Source organism: Puma concolor, chromosome B3 (genome assembly GCF_028749965.1).
Source record: "Puma concolor isolate L17-30 chromosome B3, mPumCon1.1.hap2, whole genome shotgun sequence".
Lineage (NCBI taxonomy): Eukaryota > Metazoa > Chordata > Mammalia > Carnivora > Felidae > Puma > Puma concolor.
Genome location: NC_141672.1, coordinates 35932108 through 35950645, shown reverse-complemented (window position 1 = coordinate 35950645; position 18538 = coordinate 35932108). Strand labels below are relative to the sequence as shown.

General features: G+C 35.9%; 1 protein-coding gene and 1 long non-coding RNA gene across 18 annotated transcripts in view; both read left to right on the top strand.

Moving 5' to 3' along the window:
• GPHN (gephyrin) overlaps positions 1-18538 on the top strand; it is a 635492-nt gene that overhangs the window by 36154 nt on the left and 580800 nt on the right. The gene's annotated exons all lie outside the window — the stretch shown is intronic.
• On the top strand, positions 228-6303 carry LOC147579888 (uncharacterized). Its single transcript, XR_015252278.1, has 2 exons — positions 228-4762; positions 4990-6303. It is a non-coding gene; the product is annotated as an uncharacterized LOC147579888 (long non-coding RNA).

Here is an 18538-nt window from a genome sequence, read left to right as displayed (position 1 = left end):
TATTTTGTTGTACAAATGTGCCACAGTTCATCCATTCACCAGTTGAAGGACAGTTAGGACATCTGGGTGTTTTTGTTTTTTGTTTTTTGTTTTTGTTTTGGAGTATTTGAGCAGAGCTGCTGTAAACATTCATGTACAGGTTTTTGTGTGAACATATGTTTTCGTTTCTCTAGGGTAAATACCTAGATTGCTGGGATTGCTGGGTCCTATGGTAAGTGTATGTTTAACTTTTAAGAAACTGCCAAACTGCTTTCTTGAGTAGCTGTGCCATTTTGCATCCCCCAACAATGTGTGAGAATTCTAATTGCTCCACATACTTGCTAGCATTTGTTATTGTATTTTTATTTTAGTCATTCTAGTAAGTATGTACTGATATCTCATTGTGATTTGCATTTCTCTATTGGTTAATGATGTTGAACATATTTACATGTGCTTATTTGCCATCCATATATCCTATTTGGTGAAATGTCTGTTCAGGTCTTTTGCCCATTTTTTAGTTGAGTTGTTGTTGTTTTTTAAGGCTAGCTAAATATCTCCCCATCCCCATCCCCCACCCTCCTCAGTTTTCTTCTTTTCTCTTTTGTCATTACCATGTGTTTGGAGCTGTGATAGGGTCTGTCTAAATATAAACTCACTATGCCATCTTGATAGGAAGTTCAAGGCAGGATATTTTTGAAGTCAGAATTATTTATGTGAAAGGATTGCAAAAAACAATAGAAATGGAAGGGCATAATTAGAAAGATTTAAATAATCCCACTAGATATTCCTTTTTAGGTATGTATTCTGATGTAGAAAATGAAATGAAACTAGTTTATATTCAGAGCAACTGATTTTGAGAGATTAGCCTAACTTTGGGCCCCAAACTATAAATGCCTCCATTTAAAAACTAGTTTTAAAAACCTGTTTATACAGTCTTACATTAAATGAGTTCATTTAATTTAATTCTTATATTATTGAGTTCATTGAAGATTTACAGACATGTTTTCTTTCATTGCCGTTTTAAATCGATCCTTCATGGCAATTGTAATAGCATCTTTGGGTACTAGAATATACAAAGACTTCTACTTCAAGCATTTGTTACATGTTCTAATTAAAAAAACAAATTGATAATGTTTATTGAGTACTAAGATTTTAAAATATTTTCCCAAGCTTTGTCAAGAACGTAATGATAAAATGATGGCTTAATAGAAAGCAACTTGTAATTACCACTTTTAAATAAAAGGCAAGGCAACACTGATTTAAGTGAACAAAGACTGAGATGTTTGGCATTTATAAATAGAAATGACTGCTTATATAAATTACATCTTTAGAAATTTGTCTATAATTATATTGGCAGAATTATGTTTTCTAAGGGAAATATTCTAGGAGAAAGAAGATACTTTTTTTTAACATTAAATCATAAGGTAGAACATGCTATGTGGTTTTTGAAGGTACTGTGTAATTTTATTCTTAAAGCTTCCATGTTTTTCTCATAAACCAAAGTATTAAATTACAAGAAAGGTAGTTGTGGTTTCACTGTCATTATTTATATGTTCCCTTCTGAATCCACTGGATTCTGTGATTTAAGTGTGTTTAAACAAGGCTGTCGTCAAAATCATCTTGACTGTTAAAAAATGTGTGCTAATATATTTTCCAAGGGATAGTTTTCTTCCCCTTCTAGAGGTTTCCAGGACAATCTTATTGTTCCCATTCGTTCTGTCTGCCTTCCATTCATTCTTGTATAACACAGGATTCAATATTAATAATACAGGATATTTGTAGCATCCTCTGTCAGATATGTTGTATAAGAAAACACCCCAAAACTTAGGAATCGAAAACAATAACAATTTATTTATAACAGTTCTGTTGGTAGCCTGGTCAGTTATGCTGGCTTCACCTGGACTTAGTCTAGTCATCTGGTTGCATGTAGCTGATAGATCATCAGGGCACCAGCCTCAGCTAGGGTGACTGGAATGCCTGGGTTTCTCATTTCATGTGATGTTTCATTTTCAGGGAGGCCAGTTCAGGTTTTTTCACCTCATACTGGTACATATTAGTAGGAGAAAGTCCTATGCACAAACCCAAATTAAGCTTCTGATTGATTCATGTTTGCTAGTGTTCCATTGGTCAAAACAAGTCACATGACTACATCTAGAGTCATGAGGAAAGGGACAACCAAGGATAGATATAGGAAGTGAGATTTATTGAGGGACATTAATGTAACAATTCACCACAAACACAAATGTTCACAGCACTTTTAGGATTTAACATATTATGCCTTGTAACTTTATGTTTCCTTATAATTAGCTTTAGTGGGAATCTCTGTTGCTATAAAACTTTACTTAGCATATAATACTAGAGGAGTTTTATGAAAAAGGACCAGGCATTGGGTAAGAATACAAAAACCGAAATTAACGATTTCTGGTTTACATAGATCTGCTAATATTTGAATAATATTTTCTGTTAGCTGTTATCTTAATGATGAATATCTCAAACTATCCACCTGGCTCTGCCCATGCTATATTCAAAGTGGCTTAAATAAAATAGATTATGTATCTTTTTATTCTTTGAGAATCTGAACAAGTAGCCTTTTTTTTTTTTAAATTTCAAGTTTTTGTTTAAATTCTAGTTGGTTAATATATATGGTAAAATTGGTTTTGGTTGTGGAGTTTGGTGATTCATCACTTATATGTGGCATCCAGTGCTCATCACTAGTGCTGTCCTTGATGCTCATCACCCATTTGGCCCACCCGCCATCCACTTCCCTCCATCAACCCTCAGTTTTTGTTCTCTGTAGTTAGGAGTCTCTTTGGGTTTGCCTCCCTCTTTTTTTTTTTCTTTCCCTTCCCCTATGTTTGTCTATTTTATTTCTTAGATTCCACAAATGAGTGAAATCGTGTGGTATTTGTCTTTCTCTGTCTGACTTATTTTGCTTAACATAATACACTCTGGCTCTATCCGAGTTGTTGCAAATGGCAAGATTTGATTCTTTTTAATGGCTGAGTAATATTACATTGTATGTATACCATATCTTCTTTATCCATTCTTCAGTCAGTGGCCATTTGGACTGTTTCCACAGTTTGGCTGTTTTCGATAGTGCTGCTGTAAATATCAGGGAGCATATATGCCTCTTTGGTTCAGTATTTTTGTCTCCTTTGGGTTATACCTAGTGTTGCATTTGCTAGGTCATAGAGTATTTCGAATTTTGACTTTTTGAGGAACCTCTGTACTGTTTTCCACAGTGGCTGCACCAGTTTGTATTCCTACCCACAGTGTACACGGGTTCTCCTTTCTGCGCATACTTGCCAACATCTGTTTTTTCCTGTGTTGTTAATTGAACAAGTAGCTTTTTAAAGGCAATATTGAGTTTATTTTAATTCTTCAGAATGTAGGAATTTCAAAGCCTAAGAGATAACAGTATCATTTTATCTGTATAAATGTCTTTTTTTTTTAAAGATTGCTTTTAAAATTTTTTTTTTTTTTTACATTTATTTTTGAGAGACAAAGAGAGACAGCATGAGCAGGGAAGGGGCAGAGAGAGATGGAGACACAGAATCAGAAGCAGGCTCCAGGCTCCGAGCTGTCAGCACAGAGCCCGATGCGGGGCTCGAACTCACAAACCGTGAAATCATGACCTGAGCTGAAGTCAGACGCTCAACTGACTGAGCCACCCAGGCGCCCCTGTATAAATGTCTTAAAAATATTTTTGATAAGTTAATTTGCCCAGACATGTGTTTTAAGACAAACTTGCTCCCAATTAGATAAAACACATATGTCTGGGAACCAAGAGTAGAAGTGGGGCTGCCCATTGACACCTGGGCTCTGTTGCATTCAAGATTTTAGAATCCAAGTGGGCAGTGCTCCTATAGGGCTATAATGGTTCTATTAAAATTAAAGCTGAGACTTGATACCTGGCCACTTGCAGCTCTAGATACTACTGGACAAAGAGGCAAGGGGGAGGGGGGTCTGGTGGTTGTTAATAGGTTGTTAGAAGTTATTGATTTTGGCTATCAGGGGTATGTAAGGTTGTTGCTATGTAATGCGGACAGGGAGAAGTATGGATGGAACCTAAGTTATTTATCTGCCAAGCTGCAAAAAGTTAATGAAGACACCTACATCGTTATATGGGAAGGGTCTCCAAAACCAAACCCTGGCCAACTAAGATGCTGTCTGAAAGGAAAGGGAAGATGAAGTAGGGAGTGAAAAAAGAAAGTCACATGCACCACATATCGTAAATATCTTGTGAAAAATTATAGATGTGACTACTGTTGTCTTGTATTTACTTCTTTATTTTGCCATGTATTTCACGTAATCTCCCTTTCTTCCACACTATTGTGTATTGTGTTATGTTGGTGGTTTGCTTTACAGTTTAGACCGTAGTTACATTATATAAAGATAGGATTATATCATCACTAGAGGAGGAATAAAATATCACAAAAAATAAAATATTCAATTTGGAGCTGACTGCAGAGACTGTTGAGACATTGGGTCATTTCCCTTTGGGAAGATGAGTACATTTACTATTCTATGATGGGTCATTGTTTTTAGGCAAGAGGATTTATTTTATTTAATTTTTAAAATTTTTATTTAATTTTGATAGAGCACGAGTGGGGTAGGCACAGAGAGAGAGGGAGACACAGAATCTGAAGCATGCTCCAGGCTCTGAGCTATCAGCACAGAGCTCAACATGGGGCTTGAACCCATGGACTGCAAGACCATGACCTGAGCTGAAGTTGGACTCCTAACTGAGTTACCCAGACACTGTAGGAGGATGTATTTTAATGTAGAGATTTTTTTTTTTTTTCAACGTTTATTTATTTTTGGGACAGAGAGAGACAGAGCATGAACGGGGGAGGGGCAGAGAGAGAGGGAGACACAGAATCGGAAACAGGCTCCAGGCTCTGAGCCATCAGCCCAGAGCCTGACGCGGGGCTCGAACTCACGGACCGCGAGATCGTGACCTGGCTGAAGTCGGACGCTTAACCGACTGCGCCACCCAGGCGCCCCGAGATTTTTTTTTTAACTTTTAAAAAAAATTATTTATTTTTGAGAGAGAGTGAGCGGGGGAGGGACAGAGAGGGAGGGAGAGAGAATCCCAAGCAGGCTCCGCACTGTCAGCACAGAGCCCTATATGGGGCTTGAACCCACAAACCGTGAAATCATGACCCGAGCCGAAACCAAGAGTCAGACACCTAACCAACTGAGCCACCCAGGCACCCCTAGATTTTTGTTTTAACATGAAGGACGAGTGGTGCATATGGATGTTAGGAAAGCAAGGTGGTAGACAGCAGTGAGTCTTGCCATTTTGTTGGCTGTCCAACATCTGAATCTTCTTTCCATTTCAAACCTTGTTCACCAATGAATCAGTTTTGGTGGGGACTGAGTTCTGCCTACCCGTGTTAGAGTAACGAGGACATACATTCCATTTCTTACTTGGCAGCAAGGAGTGAGCACATGACCTAGCTTTGTCCCAACACAAACTCTACTGGAACTTTGAATCTGGAGAGTTATGCAGTGATGCAGGAAACAAAGATTATTTCCTGGGGTGATAGTAAGTGTCCAGGGGCTAATGTCCAGCTGTCCCAGTACTAGTGCAAGAGGTTTTCGCAGCATAATCTTAATCAGTATTTCTGAGCCAAGACTCTTATGCTTATATTTCCTTGATTCCTTACCATTTTCCAAATCTGGTTCTCCATATTTCTTAGATTCAGTAGGTTAGCTGTTAATTTCCTTTCTGTTTAAATATTCCAGAATCAGCTTCTGTCATCCACAACAGGATCTCTGAACAGTGTAAAACAAAAAAGTACCCATCACAGGGCTTTGTAGATGCACATTTAATGGTGATGTCTTTGCCTCCTTCCTTTCCTTCTTGCTCCCTTCCCAGTTGCATTAAAAGATCTTTAGACACCTATTTCTCTTCACTACCCTCCCTCACCTGCCCCCGAAAGGGTGCTTAGTATGTTGCCTTATACAAAGAGTAGTTAATGTTGACTTATGCCTAACCTGCACACTTAGCAAAGTAGAATTCATCACTAATTCCTCAAAGGTTCTAGATAGCATGTATGAAAATACAAAAATGCCCTGGCAAGCGAACTGAAAACATAATTGGTGATATAGTTTTGGCTAGCTTCTTTGGTTACAGCGTTTATAATGCTTAAATGGTAGGAAGAGTTCAATATGTTTACTTTTACCTAACAAACAATATGGGAGTTCCTTCTTGAAATTTGCTTGGGCCATAAATTTCTAGGAATGACTGATTAAAAGTGGTACTCCTACACACAAAAGAGGAGAAAAATAATAAACTGTGTAAATTTTAACAAAACAGGGGTGCCTGGGTGGCACAGTCGATTAAGCGTCCGACTTCAGCCAGGTCTCGATCTCGCGGTCCGTGAATTCGAGCCCTGCGTCAGGCTCTGGGCTGATGGCTCAGAGCCTGGAGCCTGTTTCTGATTCTGTGTCTCCCTCTCTCTCTGCCCCTCCCCCGTTCATGCTCTGTCTCTCTCTGTCCCAAAAATAAGTAAATGTTGGAAAAAAAAATTAAAAAAAAAAAATTTAACAAAACAAAAAAAAAATGTGTGCTACTTCAGAATTATGTGTGGATTAAATCCCTTAAAACAGTTTTTTTTTTCAGTTATTTGAGTTATAAATATATCTAGTAGTTGTGGAATTCCATATTTTGATTTGGGATTTCCTCTTGCCCTTGATTTTCATTTTGGTTTGAAAATGTTTCTTTGATCTGGCTGGAATTCATAGTAAATGGCACTGATTATTGTCTGCCAGAGATTTGATAGTCTTAACATATTCATTATTTTAGGAGTAGTTTAGTAATTCACTTGAAAAATTATTTAAAATTATTTTCTGTTTAAATCTTGAAAAAGTGACATTTTTCCCACTTAAATCCTTCAAACCAAAGTTTCCAGTTGAAGAGTTTTAGTAATCTTTATCATGATGTATTAACAAGTATCACTGTAGAAGACTGATGGTTTATTAGCTTCATGAAGAACTATAGCATTCTGATAGTGTATACTCTCAGAATTTATTTTAGGAAATGACATAAATACCTTGTTATAATTGATCTTTTTTACAATATTTTGTATATAATCATCAGACCCATATATTTTTTGTATCGTAGACTTTAAACAAATCTTTGTTTTTCCCAGCCTTGAAATGTGGTTCTTCTGTTAAGGGCTTTGTTACACATTTGAAGTCATCCTTCTTTTATTTTTTATTTATTTATTAACATTTTTTTAAATGTTTATTCTTGAGAGAAAGAGCATGAGTAGAGGAGGGCAGAGAGAGAGAGAGGGAGACACAGATGTGAAGCAGGCTCCAGGCTCTGAGCTGTCAGTACAGAGCCTGATTTGGGGCTTGAACCCATGAACTGCGAGCTCATGACCTGAGCTGAGGTTGGACACTTAACTGACTGAGCCACCCAGGTGCTCCAAGTCATTCTTCTTTTAATTGTTCATATCATTTAGTATAGAATTCACTGTTATAAATGGAATTAATAATGCAATGCTATTATCATTAATATAATCTTGAATTAATAGATATTTCTATACTCTGTTTAATCCTGAGATTTCTTGAGTCTAAGATAGCATTGACTATAATTGCTGTTTTAACTTATTTCATAACCATTGCTTTATAGAATCATGTTATGGATGGAGAAATTGGTGTCCAAATGACAAAGAAATAGTTTACCCAGGGTCAGACAAATATTTAGTTGTCAGACTAACTGGAATATAAATTATCTTATTTTTAGTCTAGTGTTTTTGTCTATATGTATGTTTGTGTCTTATTTCATGTGTGTGTATTGTTTATAAAATTGGGCTGAGTAAATTGAAGTTAATATCTTAATTTGTAAACCTAGTTACTTGCAGAATATGTACTGCATTAATTTTCTATTTCTAGAACATATTGTTATTTCTATAACAAATTACCATAAACTAGGTAGCTTAAGCAATACAAATTTGTTACCTTATAATTCTGTAGAATCTCCTTGGGCTAACACCAGGGTGTCAACAGTGCTGCCTTCTTTTCTGTAGGCTGTAGAGGAGAATGTGATGATACCTTGCCCTTTTTCAGGTTCTAGAGGCTGCTGGCTTTCTTTGGCTTGTGGGTACCTCTTTTCATCTTCAAAGCCAGTAATACTGGGTCTAGTCCTTCTGACATTGCCATCTGTTCTGTTCTCTTTCTTTGAAAACAACTGAGAAAGTTTCTTTCTTTCTTTTTTTTTTTTTTAAAGACTCAAGGTATTATAGTGGGCCAAACCAGATAATCCAGTATAATCTATCTCATGGCCCATAATCTTAATTACATTTGCAAACTCCCTTTTGCCATGTAAGATAATAAAATCTGGGGATTAAGATGTTGACAGCTTTTAATAAGGAGGCACATAAATAATTTTTTATTTTTAAGGGATTTTATTGATTTAAATATATAATCTGTGAAGAACTTTTTATTAAACAGTATGTAAAGCTCTAGACTTCTTTAAGAATTACAGTCATTTAATCATAAGACTCATTAACTTAAGTTTCTTTAATGCTAGAAATATAATTGTAAAGAATAGTATAGGATGTAATATCTGGCACAGGTAATTTTGTACACAACAAATTAAGATGGAATTTAAACCTCATACTGCATGTATAGGGTTTGCAATTTAGTGGGTTTATTATATATGTATCTAATTCTTTGTTGATGGTTTCACTTTTGTTTCAAAGGCAGAGAAATAAAAAGTTCTTTCTGTATTCTGAATACTAGACTTCATTTAAATTACCTTGCTCCTTTTCATTTAGCTCTCTAAATTTTTCTTCTGACACTTTTTAATGCTCATTTGAAAGTTCAGCTAGACCTTAGTATAGGACCAACCTCTTTCTAGTTTAAAGGAAATGTTCCTTACTAAGCTAGTAATGAAACTAGCTGCTATATTCTTATTTTTACATATCAGTTTCAGTATATTTGTTTCTGTTTATGATAACCAAATACTTTTTTCAGTAATTTGGTTCTAGTAATAGGTATCCTATCTAATTCATTGCCATCTCTTTTTAGAGAAAGGACGTTTGCTCCTAAAACCTAGACCCTATGGCTAGTTTATTTATTTTGCCAACTCATCTTGGTAATTTTGTTTGACTACTTGCATTTCTGTTCACTGGACATGTGTATGACTTTCTGATACCAAGTACTGGTAATTTCTAGTCTGAGTTTCCTTGCCCACTGACAAGCCCTTGGTTCTGCTATTCAGTTTAAGTGAGACCATAGCAAATTTTTATTATCTTAAATGTTTTACATTACTGACATGGTAGATACACATGGTATCTTGTGTACTTGATGAATAAAATAATTGCATCTTCCATTTGAAGCATTCAGGGGGCATGAACATATATTCTAAATGATTTCCTAATGATTTCTGAAGTCCTATTCATCCTTAAACCTCCAGGGATATAGCTAGCTATTTCTATGTAAATGTGGCTCTTTATTAAATTACAAGGAGATTTAAACCTTCCATTGGACTCAAAAATAACTATGCTTAGCATTTACCATAGTGGGTCCTACATTTTTGGATTTCATGGACTAGTAAAATGTATTAAAAAAGTGTGGAAGATGGACAAAGAAGTGACAACTTTTTATTTTTCTAAGAGCATAATAAAATACAACTGTTATTAGCTGTTGCTGTTGTATCATAAAATATCAAAAAAGTGGGAAGGACAAAAATCATTGAATAAAAAAGGCCTCTAAATTCCGTAAAGTTAGCTTTATAGAAAAACTTAATACATTATCATTCAGTTGTCTCAATTTACTGAGAATGACTAAAATTCATTTAAAAAAATTGATCTTGGGTACCACTAATATAGTTCTAGCCTTTTATTTTATTTAGGTGGGGCTCGAGACTCTGTATGTGGCTTTTTTTAAATCCTAAAGCTAGCCAGTGGTTGAAAGTAAAGAGTAGGAGGAATTTAGAAGTAGTAGTATTTTTTTTAAGGTGACTTCTTTTGATCACAAATCCAACATTTTGGTGTGGTAAATAGCAATTTATCCTTTCTGTCCACGGCTATACTCCATGTCCTACAAAAATACCACATTCTCTCCACTTAAAGAGTATTTAGTACTATCTAATCCTCTGTGTTTTCCATGCCCTTGAACCTTAATTTTGTTGTTGTGGCAACCTAACACTTCTTTTCTCATGGTCTACTTAGTACTTTATTTATGATTTATTTGTATTTGAAAAATTAAAATATATACACATGATATATTCAGTATATTATATTTGTTTAAAATGAAAGATATTTCTTGACCTCAACCCCTTGTCTTTTTCTTTAAAGGTAAACACTATAAATTTCTAGTGTAACCTTTTAAAAAAAACATTTTATACATGTACTAGTAGCTGGCTTTATTTAGATATGTCTTCTAATGTATACAACTATTAAAACAGACACAAATGGGTTTACACTAATAGTACATTTTTAGCCTTATTTCAGGTTTTACTTTGGCCTCACTGTTGTGTTTTGTTTTTGTATTTAAGAGCACATGTTTAATTTATGCTCTCTCTCATTTTTTTTTTTTTTTTAGTATACTTGTACTTGAAATTCTTCCTGGTACAAGTAAGGATAGAAAAAGAAATAGTACTTTGTTTTATTTTTAGTATGCTACAATTAAATCTAGATTGATAATTATAAGTTACTTCTTTACAAGTGTTAATATAATTGTAAGCCAAGAATTTTTTAACACTGGAAAGTATTAGAAAATGTTATTCCTTGCCGTGTATATCATTAAATCTTTTCCTCGAATTTTATGGCAAAGTTTTTGTAATTAGTAAAGTTTGCTATGTCTAGTTAGTGTTTATGTTGGATGATTCATCTATAAAATGGGAGGAAGATAAGGGGGTTATGTGTGTATGTCAGATTTTGTTTAATTTACAAAGGTGGTATTAAAAGAAATTACCACAAGGAAAGGGTTATTGTATACCACTATTTATGCCCATTCATAAAAATTCAGTTTATTATAGCAGTCACAGTTTAAAGGATTTGGTAGAACCTGTGATGGTAAATATATTGTCCATTCCATTTGCTGATCTTTTATGGCTGAGTGTTGTGTACTTCTTTAATTACACTTCTCTTTCATACTGAAAAATACTATTGTTTTGGGCAAATTATTGAACTGTGGGCTGAGAGTCCTTCTCTTTGATGACAATGGACATCTTTCAGAAAAAAGTGGTGCTTTGAACATCATAGGTTAGTTTTACCTGGACTTGACACATTTCTTAGTGAATGTGGTATCTTGACAAAAGAAATCTGCTAAACTGGTGTAGGATACATGCATTTTTTTGGTCATGCTGTTTCTTACTGTGTTTAACTTAGATATGCCGTTTATAATAAAAGGTACTTCTTAGAAGCAACTAGTAAGTAACCCAATAATGCTGGGTGTTTGACCTTTCAAAATTAAGTAATTTTATGTGAAAACCTTCTCGTATAACAAACAAGATAAACCTAATGATTTTACAGCCCATAATTCTGAAAGAGTTGGTTGCATTGTGTGATTCACAAATTTGGAAAACTATTTCTCACTTTTAGGCCTTGCTTGATGTACTTTACATATAAACTTAAATGTACGAGTATAAATATGTTTGCTAAGGTTATTTAGCTTGAAAACTGGTTGTCCAATTTCTTTTGTTTTCTGAAGTTCTGATTTGTCTCCATACCATATCAAAAATCAATGTTGTAATTATGGTAGTAATGACTATTAATATGTTTAAAGTGACATGTAGTTTGAGTTTGCTATATCCAAAGTTAGGAAGGAATTTCTGCTTTGTAGGGTATGGGAAACTGTTAGTTTATTATCAGGGAATAGTATTTAAATAATACTAGTTTTTTTGTTTTTGCTTTTGAGCCTAAACTTTCTAAAAAAATTTTTTTAATGAGCTAGCAAGTTTGGTTATTGTATTTATCAACTAAGAACTGAGTAAACTTGGGTTTCAGTTCCAACTCTGCCATTTATTTAGTTGTATGACCTTGGGAAAAACCCTGTGGCATTAGTTTTTTCTACTTTTTAAATAGTGGAGTTGAATTCCTCGTTTATGTCTGAAATCCAGTCTGCTTCTAAAATATTTGGTGACATTTTATGATTCCCACCCCCGCCCCGGCCAAAATATTTTGACTTCTACTTAAATATACCCCTTTCTATACATAAATATCATTTAGGACTCAGAAATTGGGAGGGTGCAAGTTTTAAATTAGACAGAATCTTATTAATAATCCTTTTGCTTCAAGAAACAAGATGGCTTCACAGATTAATTCTACCAAACAGCTAATTCTACCTATTCTTCTCAAATTTTTGTAAAAACTACAAGAGGAAGGAAACCTTCCAAGTTTATGAGTCCAGCATTATCCTCATACCAAAACCAGACAAAGACACTAAATAAAGAAAACTATAGGCCAATATCTCTGAAGAACATAGATGCAAAAATACTTAAAATATTGGCAAACAAAATTCAACATTACAAGAATCATTCATGATGATCAAGTAGGATTTATTCCAGCAGTGCAGAGACGGTTCAAAATCCACACATCAATGTGATACCTCCCATTAAGGAAATGAAGGATAAGAGCTGTACAATCATCTTCATAAATTAAGGAAAAGCATTTGATGAAATTCAACATCCATTCAGGATAAAAACTCTCAACAAAGTGGCATAGGGGCACCTGGGTGGCTCAGTATGTTAAGTGTCTGACTCTTGATTTTGGTTCAGGTGATGATCTCGTGGTTTGTGAGATCAAGCCCTGCATTGGGCTCTGCACTGACAGTGCAAAGCCTGCTTGTGATTCTCTCTCTCCTTCTCTCTCTGTCCCTCCATCCCCTGTCAGAATAAATAAATAAGCATTTTTAAAAAAGCACCATGGATTTAGAGGGAATATATCTCAACATAATAAAGGCCTTATATAACCCACAGCTAACATCATACTTAATGGTGAAAAGCTGAAAGCTTTCCCTTCAAAAAAAATGTTTAATATTTATTCATTTCTGAGACAGAGCGTGAATGGGAGAGGGGCAGAGAGAGAGAAGGAGACACAGAATCTGAAACATGCTCTGGGCTCTGAACTATCAGCACAGAGCCCAAGGCAGGGCTCAAACTCGGAAACAATGAGATCATGACCTAGGCTAAAGTCGTACACTTAACCCACTGAGCCACCCAGGCGCCCCTGAAAGCTTTTCCTTTCAGATCAGGAACAAGACAAGGATGTATATTCTCACTGCTATTATGCAACATAGTACTGGAAGTCCTAGCCATAGCAATCAAAGAAGAAAAATAAAAAGCATCCAGATTGGTAAGGAGTAAGTAAAACTGCCACTCTTTGCATGTGACATATTATATATAGAAAAGCAAAAAAGACTCCACCAAAAAACTGTTAGAGCTAATAACTGAATTTAGTAAAGTTGCAAGGTTCTGTATTAATGTACAGAAGTCTGTTGCATTTTTGTTTTTAGAAATCTGTTGCATTTTTATACACCAATAACAAAGTAGCAAAAAGAGAAATTAAGGAAATAATCCCATTTATAATTGCACCAAAAAGAATAAAGTACCTAGGAATAAATTTAACCAAGAAAGACCTGTAAAGTGAAAACAAAGCAATGTTGATGAAAGAAATCAAAGATAGACTTCAAAAAATAGAAAGATGTACCATGCTTCTGGATTGAAAGAATTAATATTGTCAAAATGTCCAAACTATAGAAAGCAATCTACCGATTCAGAGCAATGCCTATCAAAATACCAACAGGATTTTTCACAGAAGTAGAACAAATAACCCTAAAAGATGTATGGAACCACAATAGATTTTGAATAGCCAAAGCAGTCTTGAGAAAAAACAAAACAAAACAAAACAAAGCTAGAGGTATTACAATCTCAGATTTCTTTTTTTTTAATTTTTTTTTTTAACTTTTATTGATTTTTGAGACAGAGACAGGGGTAGGGGTGGGTCAGAGAGAGAGAGAGAGAGGGAGACACAGAATATGAAACAGGCTCCAGGCTCTGAGCTGTCAGCACAGAGCCTGATGTGGGCTCGAACCCACAAACTGTGAGATCATGACCTGAGCTGCAGTCGGACACTTAACTGACTGAGCCACCCAGGTGCTCCTACAATCTCAGATTTCAAACTAAACTACAAAGCTGTAGTATGGTACTGATGCAAAAATAGATACGTATATCAATGGAATAGAATTGGGAATTCAAATATATCCATGCTTATATGGTCAATTGATCATGACAGAGGAGTCAAGAATACACAATGGGAAAAAGATAGTCTTTTCAATAAATGGTGCTGGGAAAACTGGGCAGCTACATGCAGAAACATGAAACTGGGCTAGTTTCTTCTACCATATACAAAAATAAACTCAAAAATGGATTAAACACCTACATGTAAGACCTGAGACCATCAAACTCCTAAAAGAAAGCATAGGTAATCTCTTGGACATTGGCCTTAACATATTTATGAATATGTTTCCTCAGGCAGAGGAAACAAGCAAAAACAAACTTTTGGGACCACACCAAAAGAAAACGGTTTTGCACAGTGAAGAAACCCATCAGTAAAATAAAAAGGCAGCCTACAGAATGGGAGAGGATATTTGCAAATGATAAATCCAATAAGGTGTTAATATACAAGATATGTAAAGTCCTACAACTCAATACCACAAAAACCCAATTCAATTAAAAAATGGGCAGAAAACCTGAATACACTTTTTTTCCAAAAAATACATGCAAATGGCTAATAGACACATAAAAAGACACTCAGTAATCATCAGGGAAATTCTAATCAAAACCACAATGAAATAACACCTCACCCCCAGACAGAATGGCGAATTTCGGAAAGACAAGAAATAACAAGTGTTGGTGAGGATGTGGAGAAAAAGGAACTCTTATGCACTGTTGGTGGGAGTATAAATTGGCGTAGCCACTGTAGAAAACAGTATGGGACATTACTCAAGAAATTAAAAATAGAAATACTATATGGTCTAGTGATTCCAGTTCTGGGTGTTTCTCTAAGTAAACAAAAACACTAATTTGGAAGGATATGCACCCCTCTGATCATTGCAGTATTATTTACAATGAGTTGGATATGGAAGTAGCTGAAGTGTCCATGAATATAGGAATGCATAAAGATGTGTCATGCACACAGTCTCTCTTCCCCCCACCACACACACATACATATGATGGAATATTATTCAGCCATAAAAAAGAATGAGATCTTGCCATTTCTGACAACATGGATTGTCCTCGTGGGTATTAGGCTACATGAAGTAAGTCAGAGAAAGACAAATATCATACTATTTCACTTATTTGTGGACTCTGAAAAACAAAACAGAAAAACAAGCAAAAAGATGGAAATTCACTGGTAAATACAGAGGACAAATTGGTGGTTTCGAGAGGGGAATGGAGTGGGGGTATGAGCAAAATAAGTGAACAGGATTAAGAGGTACAAATTTCCAGTTATGAAATAAATTACAGAGATGAAAATTGCAGCATAGGGAATATAGTCAATAATATTGTAACAATGTCATATGATGACAGATGGTAATTATGCTTACTGTGTTGAGCGTTGCATAATGTATAGAAGTGTGGAATCACTGTTTTACGTACTTGAAACTAATATAACATTCTATGTCAACTATACTTCAATAATAAAAATTAAAAAACAATCATTTTGTTGACTGCAATATGTGACCTAATGAAGGAATTAAAGAAAACGGGGTTCTAGACTAATGTGGGAATAATTCTTTGAGTGTGTGTGTGTTTGGTGGCGGCGGTGGTGGTGTGTGTGTGTGTCTGTTTGTGGTTGAACGTATGTATGTATGGGTTCATGTAAGTGTACATACACTCTCCTACTATCGTGATGTTAACATTAAGTCTCGATTTTAGGCAGGTGTTTTGAACCTGGATATTGAGATTAAGGCCTTTACAAGTATATCTGTTCCTTTTTCAGTTGTAATGCTGAGACCAGCATGTATTCCTACTTTTCCTCTAAGGGTAGACCAACCCCCCACCCCTCACCATGTTTTCTTCTCACAGCTGTAGTGTTTCCAGGAAGGTGTGGTTTTGATGCACCTCTTCCTACATATTACAGATTTTGCTCAGGGGAGATAACCAAATAGTTGTAGTCAAAGTTTCTGACCTGGGTTGAATAGAATTGTACTAGTGCCCTCCCGTACAGGTTTGCTGCAGATTAAGGTTTTGTTTTGTAAGGGAGGTAAGCTAGATGGTTCCGGGTAGAGTGGCAGCATTGTTTACTGTTCTCCTTTAGCCAGCAATGGGGAGCTTATTCAGAATTCTCCCTCAGCTTTTCTGTGTTCCCAGTCAGGTTCCAGGAGGAAGAGTGTGCGAGAAGGAATGTGTAAAGGAAAAACACTCCTGTATGTGTCCTCGAGTTTCAACATTCTGCTTGGCTCAGAACACTCAACTTTACAACACTTACGGATTTGCCACATACCCAACAGTTCTATGACATCATCTGGGTGTCCTGCAATTTAACTCAATTCTGACATTATCTACCTGGAGTTAGCATCAGATCCCGCCAGTTAGGGGTTTAGTCCTATAAGACTTCTCCCTCCCAACTTCAGATGCTGTTCTCAAGTCCAGGTTGTTACCTACACTTCTGACCAAAGTCGCAGAAATCAGAGATTCCCATCTTCCTCTTTGGATTCAATTAGTTTGCTAGAGTGGCTCACAGAACTCAGGAGAACAGTTTACTTATTAGATTACTGGTTTATTATAAAAAGATATTTTTCAGGAACAGCCAGATGGAAGAGTTGCATAGGCCAAATTATGTGGGAAGAGCCAAGGGGTTTCCTTGCTCTCTCCAGATGCTACCCTCTCAGCATTTCCACATGTTCACCAACATGTAAGTGAAGGATATTGGGGTTAATCTCTAATCAGTTGGTTGGTTTTCCTGACAACCAGTCCCCATCCTTAGGTTATCATGTGGCTTTTCAAAAGTCACCTCATTAACATAAACTCAGGTGTAGTTGAAATGCACTTGTTATGAATAACAGAAGATACCTTTATCCCTCCCATCACTTTGGAAATTACAAGGGTTTTAGGAACTCTGCTAGGAAAAGGGAAGAAGAACAAATTTATATTTCTTATTATAAATCAGGATGTCACAGTGTACATACAACCTTTTCCCCACCCCCATCCTCCTGTTTGTGGCCCCCAGGATTTCACACTCTCTTGATAGCTCCTGGTCAGCCTTTAGTAGTTTATTTAAAATTTCTAGTTTAATTTTCTTGGTAGTTTATATAGTGTTCAGTGGCAACTGTCCTGGGTTAGGAAAGGCTCATGTCTTATTTCACTCTCTAGGTGACTGATGACTGTCTTTTGAAGAAAGACCTGTGGCCTTAGTTCCCTGATGGGCTCAGGAGGAGTTGATAATTTGGTGTTGTAACAGTTTTTTGTTGTTGTCTGGTTTTTTTTTTTGTATTAGTGTGAGTGACACTTTTTCTAGCTCTTTACACCTTCTGTCTTGAACTGGAAATCCTTTTGCTTTTTTGTTTTTTAAAGTTTATTATTTTGAGAGAGAGAGAAAGGGGCGGGGCAGAGAGAGAGGGAGAGAGAGAATCCCAAGTAGGCTTCACACCATCAGCACCCACCCTGATGCAGGGCTCGAACTCATAAACTGTGAGATCATGACCTGAGATCAAGAGTCGGACACTCAGCTGACTTCACCACCCTGGTGCTCCCTTGTGCTTTTAAAAAAAGTTGGTTTCATGTTGCTGTTCTCTATGAACTCATTGTCTTTTTTCCCTTTGAGTCATAAAAATATTTATATAAAGCTAAAGTTTTTGTATACTCCCATCTATATTCAGTTTTTTATTGTTATGGGTCATGTTTTCCAAAGTCTTTGAATTTCCAAGTAATTTTTATTGTACAATTATATATTGTATAGTTTTAATTGTGTATTATATCATATAATGTATGTTCTTTTGTCAGTTTGATCTTTTTGAAATTTTGTTACACACGTCTAGAGTAAATGTACTAAGTAGTAGCCTTTCTAGGATCTTCTTTGAATGTCTGGAGCGTTCAGTGAATTTACTGTGGCTGGTCAGGACTCCTAAATAGTGCAGCACTATGATTTCTGAAATATCAGTAACGCAGGCTTCCTAGTACTATAGTGTGCAGATTTCATAGACTCTCACTCTGTGCATGCAATAGAATTTGCCAGAGCTGTAGACCTTATTGCATATTCTGGAGTTCCTTTTCTGTAAAACTGCCTACTTTTTGGTAAACTGCTCTGCAAATTCCATCTACATTAGTGTCCCTAAACTCTTTATCTGCATCTTTAGCTCATTGTGCTCTGCTTGGGCTCTACCTCCCTGAAGGGTAGTTTGGACCATGTTTCCAGGCAGAAAGCCTTGGCTGTTGTGGGGCTTATTTACTGTGTATTTTCCTTACTTCTCTTAGGGATCTCTGTCTTGGGCTCTTTTGTCTAACATCTGAAAATAGATATTGTTCTATCTGTTGCTTCAGTTTTATAGTTGGATATGGTGAAAGAGGTGATCAGATACCAGTTACTCTGTC